The 12,461-nt window shown below is 45.1% G+C and overlaps 1 long non-coding RNA gene across 3 annotated transcripts in view; it reads right to left on the bottom strand.

Moving 5' to 3' along the window:
- LOC117364501 overlaps positions 1-12,461 on the bottom strand; it is a 189,452-nt gene that overhangs the window by 16,705 nt on the left and 160,286 nt on the right. The window lies entirely within an intron of this gene.

The following is a 12,461-nucleotide window of genomic DNA, read 5'->3' as shown; positions in this document are numbered from 1 at the left end:
GTCTTGTATATCCTACATGGAAACCAAAGTAAGTTATCACAGGACCATCATTGCGCTTATATGTCCTATTTTGGTATACTGTTATTATCTCAAATGAGCGACCCACCACACTTTATCTGTTGTAATTCACTGTAGCCAGTGATAAGCCTTTAAATAGGAAATAGGAAATATAGCACTTATCTTAGTTATAGTCGAAGGTCCTGGTGTTGGTACCACGATCTAATTCTTTTGAAAAGGTTTTCTTCTTGATTGGTGAAATTAAAGTGACTCTGTCATTCAAATCAAAGTGCAATAGTGCCATGCTGCTCCTCTACCCAGTCCTGAGTTTCACCCCATTGGCTTCATCAGGAGGAGTGAAATACTTAAAAGTTGTTAAATCCGTCACCAGCCTTCATGTTGGCGTTCTCTCTACTTGATTATATCTTCTATTAACCGATAGGCAATGGCAGAGTTTGCCGTTGCCTTCTCCCATGCAGTATGTGGCTCCACTATGTTGCTGCTGCCCAACATAGGGCCCTGCAGCCTACAGTACCACAGTGGTCCCCATCTAGGTACTAGCCAAGCCTGCCCCTGCTTAGCTTCCAATGGCAAGAGTGGGTCTACCCAAGGAAGCCAGTCCATAGGCTGCACACTCCACTGTAGGTGGCAGAGATCAGGCATGGAGATGGTGTAAATGCCTGCGCTTACAATAGATTAATTATACATGTAAATTACTTTGTTTTATAAGTTATGCATATATAGGGTTACCAGATTTTCCGTCTGGACCCCCTAGACCCGACAAGTCCCATCCATCCCCGCCCCGTCACACCCCAGTTCCACCCCCAAGCCCGCCCCAGCCCCGCTTCCAATCACCCCCCCCCCCCCCCCACTGCCTGCTCTCGTCAGGCAGGACACCTGCGCGTGCCCGGACACGACGCAATGAGCAAAAAATTGAAGAGAAAAAATGTTCAAAAAACTGAAATCTCCAAAAAAGAGAGAACAAAAAATACAAAACAAGTAAAAAGCAACCAGACTGTCAGTTATCCAAGGCCTCAATTTTAATCCAATAAATATAGCCTCTTCCAGGATAAACAATATATTTATAGTCTTTCAATTGAATAATTGGTGCTGTGCAAAAGGTTATTAAACCAATAAAGTGCTGAACGTGCATACAATGTCCAAAAAAGGAAAGCACATATCATACTCGCCCGACGGTTCTCAACCGTTTCTCACTTTTCGTCAGGGGCAGTGCTTCCATAAATTATTACACATGAATCGGATTGAGCAATCTTTATACACGTCTCTGCACCAATTATTCAATTGAAAGACTATAAATATATTGTTTATCCTGGAAGAGGCTATATTTATTGGATTAAAAGTGAGGCCTTGGATAACTGACAGTCTGGTTGTTTTTTACTTGTTTCGTATTTTTTGTTCTCTCTTTTTTGTGGATACGAAGCAATGACATTGTGATGTCATCACGTCATATCCGCGCATACGTGGATGCCCTCCTGCCCGAAGGAAAGCTTTTCAAAACCCGGACAAAGTGCCAGGTTTTGAAAAGCCGTCCGGACCCCCGGACATGTCCTCAAAAGGAGGAGATATCTGGTAACCCTATGCATTTAGCTGTGAACTCCATCATTTTTCTGGCCTACTTATACTCCTGTATTTCCCTGCCAGCAAAGAATGTGCTGTCATGTCAATGCATGTACTGTTCTGTCTAGGGAAGGACTGAATGGGGATTGCTCCTTCAACCCACTACTCACTAGGGAGCCCCTATAGATGCATGGGGCTTTTGGTGGAGGAATATTGGGACAATTTGCTAAATTGATAAATTGGGATCTGGCTGGTGACTGGCTTGAGACTTTGAGATAAATTTAAATGGCAGGGGCATGGGAGAAGCCACTGCTTGCCCTGGATCAGTGGCATGGAATGCTGCTGCTATTTGGGTTTTTGCCAGGTACTTGTGACTTAGATTGGCCTTTGTGAAGATGGGATACTGGGCTAGATGGACCATTGGTCTGACCCAGTAAGGCTATTATGTTCTTAAGTGAGCCAAGTATAGGACAATCAAGCCATTGTGACATCACTGATGAGGCTGGCTCTTAGGCATTGATGGAATGAGCCATTATGACATCACAGTCTCAGCTCTGGAATGCTGGCCTCCGTGAAGATGGGATACTGGGCTAGATGGAACATTGGCCTGACCCAGTAAGGCTATCTTATGTTCTAACCATGGGCTAGATTCACTAACCCGTTTTTCCTGGGCGATCCGTGGCCAATCCTATCTTGCTCGACGATTTCACAACTTGAAAATATTCAAATGAGGGCGCTCAGAGGAATGCCCTCATCTGGCCTACACGGATCGCTACTGTGCGATCCCGCGCATGTGAAGACCATCTGTAGATGGTCTGTGCATGCGTCAAGACCCCTGTGAGCTATGTGTTATTTTTATTTTTTAACTTTTAAAAAAAACTTTTGTAGCCCAGCGAGCCCTTGATTTTAACCCGCTTTAAACCCGTGGGTTAAAACCATGGGCTCGCAATGCGGGGAAGTGCAGAGTGACATTCGGGGCGAGCGGGCAGGAGACAGATCGGGGCAGTGCCGAATAGGCAGAATTTTTTTTCTGGTACTCAGTATGCTTGGGGGCTGCCAGTGAAACATGGAGAAACTACTCCAGCCCTGTTGGAGAGCCAAAAGCAGCAGCAGCAGTTAATACAGATCGGGATAGAGAGCAGGGCTTCTATGGAGCTGGAGAGTCAGAAAGATGTTTTCGACTGGTCCCCAGCAGTCGCTTCTTGGGTTGATCGGCCGGCAGTAGCGTACTAAGAGGGGGCGGGGGAGGGGGGCAGTCCGCCGTAGGTGCACGCCCTGAGGTGGTGCTCCCGGCCTGGTCATTGGCGTCCGTTCCCCCCCCCCCCCCCGAAGTCCGGATCTTCCCCTCTGGCCCCCCCACCCGCACCATTTAGGGTAGCGAAGCAGCCTACAGTAAGATTGTGATGTCAGCGATCTTGCGCTGCTTCATGCTGTTTCCTCCACCGCGATCCCACCCCCCTCCTCTGACGTCAGAGGAAGGGGGCGTGTCCGAAGCGGAAGACAGCACAAGCAGCACAAGATCGCTGACATCGCAATCTTGCTGCAGGCTGTTTCGCTACTCTAAATGGTGTGGGGAGGCCAGAGGGGAAGAACCGGACGTCGGAGGGGGGGGGGGCAAGCGGTCCTTCGGGGTGGGGCGGGCAGGTGGTTCTTCGGGGTGGGGTGGGCAGGCAGGCAGGCCTTCAGGGGGAGATGCAGGCCTTAAAGGGGGGGACAAGCCTTCATGGGGGGAAACAGGCATTCATGTGGGGGGACAGGCCTTCAAGGGGGGGGACAAGCAGGCAGGCCTTCAAGGGGGGAACAGGCCTACAAGGGGGGGACAGGCTTTCAAGGGGGGGGACAGGCCTACAAGGGGGTGGGACAGGCTTTCAAGGGGGGACAGGCCTACAAGGGGGTTCAGGCCTTTGGGGGGGTGCAGGCCTTCAGGGGGGGACAGGCCTTCAAGGGGGTTCAGGCCTTCGGGGGTGAGATGCAAACCTTTAAGGGGGGGACAGGCCTTTAGGAGGGACACTGGTTTAGAAGTACACAGAGGGAAGGGGGTGTTCAAAGAGACGTGCATATGCCAAACTTTGGGGGCGGGAAGAAATAATGGGTCTGAAAATAGAGGAGAGGGAGAGAGATGATGGACCATGGGATTTAGGGAGGGAAGGAACAGAAAAGGAGAGAAATTGGACACAAGGGATGGTGTGGAGGAGGGATAAAGATACTGGATAGGAGGGTAATTGGGAAAAGAAAGGGAGAGATGGTGGATCCTGGGGTGGTGGGGAAGGAGGGAGAGATGCCGGATGAAAGAGTAGTTAAGAAAAGGTGGATCTGTGGAGGGAGATGAAAAAAAGGAAAGATACCAGACTTCCTGGGGAGGGAAGGGAAATGGAAAGGGAGGACAGAGATGGCAGATGGATGGTTAGCATGCAGAAAGAAGAAAGAAGGAGACTCTGGCAAGCAAGTTATCAGAAGAAAACCAGAGCCTTGGACCAAAAAGATTTGAAAAATAACCAGACAACAAAAGGTAGAAAAATTTATTTTATTTTCTGTTTTGTGATTACAATATGTCAGATTTGAAATGTGTTTCCTGCCAGAGGTGGTGTTAGACCGCAAACGTGAGTTGGATTTAACAGAGAGAGGAAAAGTCCTTTTTGTTTATTTATTTTATTTACATCACAGCGCCAGTGTGGTTAGGAGAAGCCAAAGGGTGAAAAAGCTATAAAACCCACCAGGATTTTTGAAAAAAATTACCCAACTGGGCAGGAAAATCGAATTGAAAAACCAATTCAATAGGCTGAATCGAATCGAAATTTTTTTTCTTGAATCTGGCAGCACTAGTTTGCGCTACTGTCTTAGACTTTAGGACCTGGGATTGGGGAGAGAAGGCATCCTCAGTACTTTATAATGCAAGTGAAATGAGGATTTGGTCAGACTTTTGAAGGGTCTGCAGAAGAAAAATATTGTATAGGCCGGGAACATGAGACAGCAGGAAATGGGAACTTTTCTTTCTTCTATTTTTGTGAATGGAAAGGCTGAGGATGTCAGAGAGTTCAGTTAAAATATGTGCTTTATAAGAAAATATAATAATGTGTTTTATAAAGTTTATAGCATTGCTGGTCTACCCGGTAAGGTGTTCCTAGTAGTGGTGGTGGCAGCGTGTCAATGTGTTGAGAGGAAGAGGTGGTCTGGGAAATTTTGCTGAGCAAACTCCAGGCCCATTTCCACCCCCCAGTTAGTCCACTCCACTCAACTGGTTCACACACTGAGTGGGTCTTTGGGTGTTGTTTTGGGATCTATTCCAGTGGTTTATCAGTATCTCCTTCTGGTCCAAGGAAGGAAACTTTGTTATCCTTAGCATTGACCTACAGAACAAGTTTGTAACAGCGCTGCTTGTGTGGCATTAGGCTATGTAGTGATCGAAAGAAAAAACCAGACCTTTGCACATTTTTGCACTATATGGTGGGTGTATGAGGAGATTTACATTTCCTGCACAGCTAAGTCCGTGTGAAGTTTCCTTGTGCTGTATTTAACATCTAGCAAGGTCTCTGTTTGGAAGGAAAGATCTAAACTTAAAAATGAAGTGGCCAGAAGTTATGGTAAAAGCAGATAATGTAGCTGGTTTTAAGAAAGATTTGGATAAATTCCTGGAGGAAAAGTCCATAATCTGTTATTAAGACATGGGGGATGTGTCTGCTTGCCCTGGATCGGTAGCATGGAATGTTGTTACTCTTTGGGTTTTGACCAGGTTTTAGTGACCTGGATTGGCTACCATGAGAATGGGCTACTGGGCATGATGGACCATTGGTCTGACCCAGTTAGGCTATTCTTATGTTATGTTCTCATCTGTAGGGGCCTTTGTTTTCACTTCTTATTTTAATGTATTTTTTTTCTGGGAACTTATAAGTGTTTTATATAATGAGAATAAAAATGGAAGAGAATTAATGTGTGTGGGATGAGGGGGTAACTAATTTCTTCAGCTAAATAATTCAATCCACCTCAACCAGACATAGGAGAACTCACGCACCATTCAAACACCCTCCAACCAAAAACGTCAAAAGAAAAAAACTGTTCGACAACCTCCTAGCCATTCGAGCTGCAACACTCGACCCCCAACTCTACAGCCTATTGACCTCAACCACAGACTACAAAACCGTCAAAAAGAAATAAAAACCCTTCTATTCAAAAAACACATAAAACCGAACTAACACAATCAGAACTGTCCCAAGCATGACCTGCAACTACTCCATATGTACTTCTGATGTCATGACAATTCAGACATAATTTATGTTATGTTATGTTTGGAATAAAAGAAAATTTTCACTGCCTGTTTCTATTCTGACCATTTATTCCGTTTCATGGTCATTACAAAAAATATTTTTTTACATGGGGGGGGTGTCAAAAAATGATGGGCCCCGGGTGCCACATACCCTAGGTACGCCACTGTCGGCCGGCCCAGTCGGTTTGAAAATTTTGGTTGATGAATCGCGTCCCTGTCCACTTTGCATGCGTTTCTCCTCATTTGCATGCATGGATTCAAAGCGGATCGCAGGAGAGGTTAGTGAATAGTGCAGGAAGGAAATCTGGCTTCAAAGGGGTCGCAAACCTATCGGTACACGATCAGTTTGCTTTGTGAATCTAGCCCTTTGAGCCAAACTGATGGATCAGGGATTAGGAGGATGCTTGGAACTTTTAGCTATATTGATTTAAAAAGAAAAAAAAAAAAAAAAAAGGGATTGATAGCTGGGAGAGGTTGGGACACTCAGATATTTTATAGGATTTAGAAATGGGACGAAAGAGCTGGCTGTACATTTTCTTAAAGGAATAGATGCACAAGGTCAATATTTTAAACCTCATCATCCCTATCTTTAGAAGATAGGGGGCCCAATTCAAGATGCCCATCACTGCTGGAAACCCGTAAAACCCCGTGAAAAAAATTTATGGTGGTGGGAGGCTTAAAAGGAGTGGGGGGGGGGTGAAGAGGAGGTGCTTGCGCCCTCACCAAGATGGCGACCAGGGCAGACTGTCTCACTGCCCTCCCCCCTTCCTTACTACGCCACTGCTCAGAAGCAACATGTGTCTTCTATGGCTCTTACGATCGCCAAATACCTTGGCCCTGTTTCTCTCGTTCAGCATCAAGTTATGTATAGCAGTCGTCTCACCACCTGCTAATTAAAGGGTTAAACATTTAAGGCACCTCAGGGAGCCTAGGGAAGCCCGCAAGCCCGCCTAAGCTCGCCCAAGGCTAGGCGGTAGCCTTAGGCAAACCTAAGCGGCCCTACGCGCCTCTCTAGTAGAGCGGGAGACGCTAACAATGTAGGCCAGCAAAATGCTGGCCTACATGTTAAGTAGACGTGGCCGCTATACTTAATCGCGGCAAGGGATCACCCTGCCGCGATTAGTATAGTGGTTGCAGCTACGGCTGCCAGTCTCCCCTCCCCAACCCCTCCCGAAGATTGCGGCAGGAGGGTGCCCAACCCCTCCTGCTGACAAAACCCACAATCGCTGGCAGGAAGGTTCTCAACCCTTCCTGCTGGTAGGCCAACCCACCCCACCCCCGACTATCACGGCAGGAGGGTGCCCAACCCCAACCGACGACAGAACTTGACCCCCCCAAAGATCTGCGGGAGTGACGTGACTGTTCTAAACGAGCGAGGTCTTGCAATACGAGTACATATAGCATTTTGTATTAAAGTTTTTGGGTTGCGGAATGAATCGTCTGAGTTTCCATTATTTCTTATGGGGAAATTCGCTTTGATATACGAGTGCTTTGGATTATAAGCATGTTTCCAGAACGAATTATGCTCGCAAACCAAGGTTTTACTGTATATATACATATTTTTTATATATATTTATTCATTTAAAAGCCAAAAATAAGTGCAACATATTATACAGACATTTTACACTTTAACAGCACTTAAATTCTATCAAATTATATTTTATGACAACTACAGATATCATCTCCCCCTTTCTACATATCCAACAATTGCACTCAAATTAAAAGTATCTCCCCACCCACCCTGGACATGTATGATCAAAGGGCAAAAATCAACAATCACTCCTTACAGAATTTTGTCAATGGCTCCCAAACATCCATCCATTTTGGCGTTTTTAATAGGTACAACCAATGAACCAAGCAAAACTATAGCATATCACAGAGCTCTAAGATGGTCATTCAAAACTCAAGACTAGCCGTATTAAAACTAGATCATGTCCCTTCCCTAGAAAATTGCTCCATTGCTTCTTTCTTTACCTATGGAAATGCATCTCTCCAAATTCTCATCCTGGAAAAGGAGATAAATGCAGACCCATAAATGTAGGGCAAGTTCTCCAGTAAAGTGTGTCTGACTTTGGATAGTGAAAATATTTACTATGAGGCATCATGGGTGAAATTCACAGCGACAATTTCAAACCTTGTGAAGGGCAAATACCCTGTTTCCCCGATGGTAAAACACTGTCTTATTTTTTTTGGAAGGCCAAAATATGCTCTAGGGCTTATTTTCGGGGGGATGCCTTATTTACCCATGAAGAAGACTACAGTACACAGTTATTGTTGAAAAAAACCCAGAATTTTATTACCTGTATTGGATGTTCTGGCCGTGAACAAACTCCTGCAGTCTCCGAAGCTGCCTGTGTTTCCTTGCGCGGAGTCACGTGCGCGCGCTGCAGTCCTGTCACTTCCTCCTCTTCACTTCATGACGAGGCGCGGCACGCAGCCATGGAGGCAAATACGGTAGACGGAGGGACCACACGGAGTCACCCACGGTACCACCCGATTCGGGTAAGCGCGGGTATCGGTGGGTGGCTTATTTGCGGGGGGGGGGGGTGCCTTATTTTACATTTTTTTCTAAAAAGGGGGGGCTGTCTTATTTGATGGCCCTGCCTTATCATCGGGGAAACACGGTACTTGGCCTGAATATCAAGTTTTCCTAATACAATGTAAACATCCAAACCAGTCAATCCGATTCTGTGACTTAGATAGTTCCAAGAGAGAAAAGCCCAACAAACCAATTACATGCAGGCTTGAACTCAACTTTGTTCCTTTGGAGGCCATCTTAGCTAAGAGAGGGGTGCTGAAAAGTTCTCGGCCCAACCGTCCGACTTCCTAAATTCTGAGCGTTATTTTTGGCCACTCTAGCTGAAAAGAGTGTTTTTCTGATTTCATTAAGGGCTAATTTGCAGAAATGAAATTCTGTGTTTTGACACTGTTTCAGATCATTAATGGAACCATATTCACGTTATTCTCTTTTTGGTTGGGCTGAGAACTTTCCATCAGCCTCTCGTAAAGGGCATTCAACTCTTAGCACAGGTTTAGGCTACCGTGCAACCACATTTAGGGGCTTTGCCGTAGTTTGCCTGTTTCCATGTGTTAATCACGTAATACTGCATATTTCAGATTATTTTTTTCCTCAGGGGCATAGCATGGGTGGCGAGAGGGCATGGAAACATTAGGCAGCTGGCACATTATAGTTACCATGCGCTAACTAGCTAACACAGAGTTAATACGGGATGACTTATCACTTTCTAAATAGGAGGCAGTAAGTGGCCCTGTGTGAACTCTTAGCAGGTATTGCACATAAAAATGTAAAGGCCAAATGGCCCATCCGGTCTGCCCATCTGCATCATCTACTATCTCCTCCTCTCCCTATTGGCTACGGTTCCTAATATTTGCATCTCCTCTTCCTATAGGCTAAGGCTCTTTACACCTGCATTGTGATGTCATAGAGCTTTATGGTTATAGAAACAGAGATATTTAGGACCTTTAAACCACAGAGCCAATAGGATAAGAGCGGGGGTGGAGTATTCGATGGTGCCATCTTGCCGGTGTTTGAAAATTTCTGACAGAACACTAAGAGGCAGTAAGTAAATTTGCTAGAATAAATTAGGTACTGTTTTTTAAAAATTATGTCCTTCTGACAAGTTATTGTATTGATTTAAATTTTTAGATACCAGTGTGCCCTGAAATTGGCCCTGAAGCAGCGGACAAACTAACGGTCCGCGAAACGCCGGCCACGTCGGTTCGGGCTCTAGCTCCGAGAGCGTGGAAAAACTCCGGTTCTGGCCCCGTTAGTCTGAGACGGCACAGAGTATATGAAATTTACGAAAAAAAAACTAAAAAGACTAAAGATAAGTCCATTTCTGTTAGCTTTCTTCAAACTGTGAAGTGGTCTTTATTCAGATGTTCATTGTGGAGTGAATTAGTCACAAGTTATAGTTTAAAATAAAGGGTAAAAAAAAGGACAAAAAGATTATAAGTAAAATATGAATAGTAAAAATGCACTAAGCAGGTTTTTGGCCAATGATTATGTATACTACATGTACGCTGGCAAAGAATACCTGACTGGGCCTCCGCGTGTGCGGATCGCCGGACTCGATGGACCATGGGTCTGATCCGGAGATGGCAGTTCTTATGTTCTTAATGCCATTGAGTCCATAAGCATAGTATTCCCTAACTCTGAGGCCTTTTCCTGCATAAATTAATATGCTCAAAACATGACTAAATAACAGGTCTAATAAGAATGGTTAACAGTTTATTGAATACTGACCTTTTCATGTGAGTGGATTACTGACATCTGTTGTATATTGGTTATAGAAACAGAGAAACATGATGACAGATAAAGGCCAAATGGCCCATCCACAGCATCCACTATCTCCTCCTCTCCCTATTGGCTAAGGCTCTTAACATTTGCATCTCCTCTTCCTATAGGCTAAGGCTCTTTACACCTGCATTCTGAGGTCATAGAGCTTTATGGTTATAGAAACATGGTAACATGATGGCAGATAAAGGCCAAATGGCCCATCCACTGCATCCACTATCTCCTCCTCTCCCTATTAGCTAAGGCTCTTAATATTTGCATCTCCTCTTCCTATAGGCTAATGGCTCTTTACACCTGCATTGTGAGGTCATAGAGCTTTATGGTTATAGAAACATGGTAACATGATGGCAGATAAAGGCCAAATGGCCCATCCACAGCATCCACTATCTCCTCCTCTCCCTATTGGCTAAGGCTCTTAACACCTGCATTCTGAGGTCATAGAGCTTTATGGTTATAGAAACATGGTAACATGATGGCAGATAAAGGCCAAATGGCCCATCCACAGCATCCACTATCTCCTCCTCTCCCTAAGAGATCCTATGTGCCTGTCCCATGTTTTCTTGAATTCAGACGTGGTCTTTGTCTCCACCACCTCTATTGGAAGACTATTCCACGCATCTATCACCCTTTGTGTAAAAAAAAGTATTTCCCTAGATTAATCCTGAGCCTATCGCCTCTCAACTTCATCCTATGCCCTCTCATTTCAGAGCCTCCTTTCAAATGAGACTCGCCTCAAGCGTATTTATGCCATGTAGTTATTTAAACATCTCTATCATATCTTCCCTCTCCCACTTTTCCTCCGAAGTACAATATATACAGTATATTGAAATCTTTAAGTCTGATGGAAGATTTGTTGAAGCACAGATGTTCTGAGAGGCCATTCATAGGACTGGAGGACTCTGCTCAATTTGCCCACTAGAACATTCTGTTTTCCGGCTCTAAGAATTCCCTGAACAGCCGCTCAAATCCATATATGGATTGCTTCTTGAAAGAGGTGGTAAGATCCTACGACCCCTTGTTTGCTCATAATGCTAAGAGGCTAATGTGAAGAGCTGTTTCTTCTGGGGACCAAGAATCCTGTATATGAACATAGTAACATAGTAAATCCCGGCAGATAAAGACCTGAATGGTCCATCCAGTCTGCGTATTAGTTATACCCATTACAAATACATGATTAAATGAACTTGTTTCTTCTTTGGTATTTCTGGGTCATAGACCATAAAGTCCACCTTGTATTGTCCTAGGTTCCAAATGCTCACGTTGCCATCTAATCAAGCCATTGTGACATCACTGATGAGGTTGGCTCTCAGGCATTGCTTGAATGAGGCATTATGACATCACAATCTCAGCTCTGGAATGTTGCTACTCTTTGGTTTTCTGCCAGGTAACATAGTAAATGACGGCAGATAAAGACCTGAACGGTCCATCCAGTCTGCCCATTAGTTATACCCATTAAAAATACATGATTAAATTAACTTGTCTCTTCTTTGATATTTCTGGGTCAAAGACTGTAAAGTCCACCTGGTATTGTCCTAGGTTCCAAATGCTGAAGACGCCATCCAAGCTCATTCCAGCCTATCCAACCATCCTGTTTGCAGGATATCTACCATAGAGTCTGGCCAGTAATATCCTCATGTTCCAAGTTAGTGGAGTTCCCATCGATGCCTTCCCCAGCCCAATCCTACACCAAATCATCACGTATGGGACACAGTCCGTGCAAGTCTGTCCAGGCCATCAAGTGAGCTCCCCAACTAATCATGAAAGTGTCTGTGGTGAAAACCTTCTGATGTGTTGAGAACATTAACAAATGGCCTGTGATAAAAATACACACCCTCCTCCATAGTCACAGGTTTGGCACTCACAAATTCACGGTTTTTTATCCCCTTATGGGACCTCACTACAACTTACTTTTTAAAACCTCCACAACTTACTTAGGGCCAATTCTGACCCAAGCCTGCCTCCCTCCCGCCTCCCGGACCCCTCCACAACATACTTAGGGCTGACTCTGACCCACCCCACATCCCGGAGCCCTCCACAACTTACTTTTTAAAGCTTGGTGGTCTAACGGTGAGGCAGGGCAGGAGCGATCTTCCTACGCTTCTGCCCTGTGCTGAGCCATGAACATGCTTAGCTGCCATGAGTTCCTGCTAGTCTCATGGTCAAGAGTCGGCCCTGAAGTTATTTGCAAATTTCTCTTATTTGCAGGCCGGCTTTGCCCCTAACCCCTGAGAATATGGAGGGAGGCGGGTAGTGGGAATGCTCCCAAAAGATGCCACACAAAATGTGCAGCCACCATGTGTAAAAATC

This window comes from Geotrypetes seraphini, chromosome 8 (assembly GCF_902459505.1).
Source record: "Geotrypetes seraphini chromosome 8, aGeoSer1.1, whole genome shotgun sequence".
Classification (NCBI taxonomy): Eukaryota; Metazoa; Chordata; class Amphibia; order Gymnophiona; family Dermophiidae; genus Geotrypetes; species Geotrypetes seraphini.
Note: the sequence above shows the minus strand (reverse complement) of the source record. Positions and strands in the feature narration are given on the sequence as shown.